Here is a 3118-nt window from a genome sequence, read left to right as displayed (position 1 = left end):
ACTGACTTATACAAATGCAACTTCAACGCGTATACGGGCATCTAGAGATACCTCTAACAGGTTCCAGAGATGGCTGAATGAAAAATATGGTGATTTTATTTACAGGAAGGTGCCAGAACTAACTTGTTTACGTGGTCACAGCATTTTAACACGTGTCGAAGCCTAAAAAATATGTCTCTTCAACCTGGTTTAGTACCACACTGCCGCCTCCAAACATTATCGTGAATCTTTACAGTAGGATGTAAATAACGTGGAGTGTGTCCCAAATATTGCAGCTTGTCATAAAGCATGATTAATTGTGGTAAACCCTTCAAATGGGTGTATTTTAATCAGTCATCATCAATACGCTCCCCTGGCCTCTAAAAACGATCACTTGATGCATCGTCATGAAGATTTGGTGGTAGTTGTTTCGTTTTACAGTAATTAGCGCTCCAACTCACTTATCTGTGCCCTACATCGCAGACAGCTCTCTGCTCTGCTAACTGACAACATTTCATTTCGGGCGGTAATTGCCCCCAAAGGAATTCCACCGCTGACAGGAGCTTATGAAGTCTTGGTGACCCAGTTCACAATTAAAACACACCACTAACACACAGAGTCCCCGGTTAAGGTAGGGACGGCGTTCTACCAGACCTGTGTGTTGTGGTTCGAGACACCACACACGTGTGTCTGATCCGTCTCAGTGCGTCTCCCTCTCGATGTGCACATTAACCACCCGACCAAAACATGGTTGTTGCCAGATTGGGCCAGATTTCCCGCCCAGATTGCGCGGGAAATCGGTCCGAATCTGGCAACACCGCATATCACCGAGGCTTCTCCGGTAACCTGGTTTGATTGTTCATTTTGACAGGAAGACAGGGGGAGACAGACACACCAAACAACAAAACAAACAAATAAACATGTGCCTTTTGCAGTCAGATATATACACATCGACAGAGAGACACGCAGACACAGAGGCACACGGATACAACTCACACGACAGCCGAACGTTACAACACACATTTCAAGCTCCATTGCAACACGTTGCAACACACCATTCCCCTGATTAAGAGACTGGATAGTGACAGCCTGCTGCTATCTGGGGCCTAGCCTCCATCACACTATAAATAGTCTGTGAGCAGCCAGGGAGAGCTCTGGGTACGAGGCCTTACCGAGACAGACCCGGCCCCGGGCCCCCGGCACAGACAGCACACTATTAACCTCCCAGCACCGCACAATGAGCCAGGCCAACGCAACGCAGACACACACACACACACACACACACACACGCAGCGGCTCTCCAGAGCTCCACACCACACCCCCGCCAGACTCCTACCTCCTGCCTCACCGCCTGGCTACCAGAACTCAGGTATTCCCAGAGCTCCTGGTCCTAACATGTGTGTGGAGAGAGAGAGAGAGAGAGAGAGAGACACTGTGCGAGAAAGGGAGGGAGAGAGAGACACACTGAGAGAGAGAGAGAGAGAGAGAGAGAGAGAGAGAGAGAGAGAGAGGGAGGGAGAGAGAGACACTGAGCCAGAGGGAGAGAGTACAGTCCAGCCGGGGAAGTGGGAGGTCCAGGGCGTCACAGGCGACACATGGCCTGGCAGGGGGTGGGGGCAGCACTGGGGGGGGGGGGGGGGGGGGGGTCAGTAATGTGATAGGGGTACCTAGCGTGCGGGGCAGAGGGAGACCAGGGGGAGAGAGGGAGGGAGGGATGGGAGGGACAGCTGCTGCTGCCGGGGGTGACAGAGAGAGGATATAAATAGAGTGGGCACCAGCCGGCCAATCAGAGGCTTTGAGACGCGCTTTCACCCCCCGCTGGGCGGCGAACAGGTCTGAGGTGCACCCCCCCCCTCCCCCCCCCCCCCCCCGCCTCCCTCCCTTCTCCCCCCTCCTCCTCCCCCGCCCCTCTCTTCAGGAACACTGGCTGGTGGTCACCGTGGCAACCGTTGACAGAGGAATGTCGCCCCGTTTCCCGTCGATTTGACCCAAATACTAACGAATAAATAATAATGTCAGACGAGGCCGCTGAGAGACGGAGACAAGCTCTACATTTCTGTGTTTTCATTAATGATAATAATACTACTATACTGGTATCGCTTACTGCTACTGATAGTACCACTATAACTGCTGCTCTGATACAAATTGCCGGTAATAATTGAGAAAATAAGAATGTATATATGGATGAAAAACATGCACACTTGAGACATATTGACACACACACCCACACCCACACACCTACACACACACATACACACACACCCATACACACTCATACACAAATCAACCCATCTTGAGCTTCACTGGCTCTCACTGACCACAAGATGGAGCCAAAGGACTATACATATATTCTAAGTAGTCAGTACAGTCATGTTGAGATATATAGATATAGATGTAAGTGTCTAGCAACAAGCGACGTGCAGGAATTCAGCCCTGTTATGAATTAAGGATTATAATTTGTATATTCAACAGATCTTACGAGCAATTTACTTTCAACCATGATGAACCTTTGGCCATGAGCTTAAACAGCGTGCCCATACTGCGCCATGTTGAGAGGAGTCAAGAAAACGAGGTTTTGCCACGTCCCGCATGAGAACCGCTGGGGAAGTCTCAAACGCAAAAATCATTCCAGTATTAATTACTAAACAATGACCAAAACAACACTACTACCAACACAATAGCTAATATTCCAGCGCTCCCATGCTTTCAAAATGAAGGTGTTCATTGCGATGACATGTCTCTCAGTGTACAAGCCCTATGGATTCCAGACGCGGCGGTAGAACCAGTTGTACTGAGAGAAGACGCTGAGTGGCAGACAGGCACTCAGCCCCAGGGTGTGGGACCTTTAACTTAGGCAGGGAGATGACAGCGAGGAAGCTAGCTGGCTGGCTAATCCGTCTCCACCATGCAGCACACCTTGCACGTACGTTAACATTAACCTTCAGGGCGTTCAGCAGACGCTTTTATCCAAAGCGACAATTACAATAAGTACATTTGTCAGAAGAAAGAGAAACAACAATATATCGCTGTCGGTACAGTAAGGATGTTCATAGGAACAAGTGGAATTGAACGAACCACTCACAATCGCTAGGTTAACTCATTCCCCACTAGACGTCCTTCAGGGGGTCATATATAGCTG

The 3118-nt window shown here is 49.6% G+C and overlaps 1 pseudogene across 1 annotated transcript in view; it reads right to left on the bottom strand.

Moving 5' to 3' along the window:
- Nucleotides 1–3118, bottom strand: part of LOC311353856 (seizure protein 6-like) — a 34372-nt pseudogene that overhangs the window by 25582 nt on the left and 5672 nt on the right. The window lies entirely within an intron of this gene.

This window comes from Micromesistius poutassou, assembly GCF_964030765.1.
Source record: "Micromesistius poutassou genome assembly, chromosome: 10".
Classification (NCBI taxonomy): domain Eukaryota; kingdom Metazoa; phylum Chordata; class Actinopteri; order Gadiformes; family Gadidae; genus Micromesistius; species Micromesistius poutassou.
This window is presented reverse-complemented; position numbering and strand designations above follow the sequence as displayed.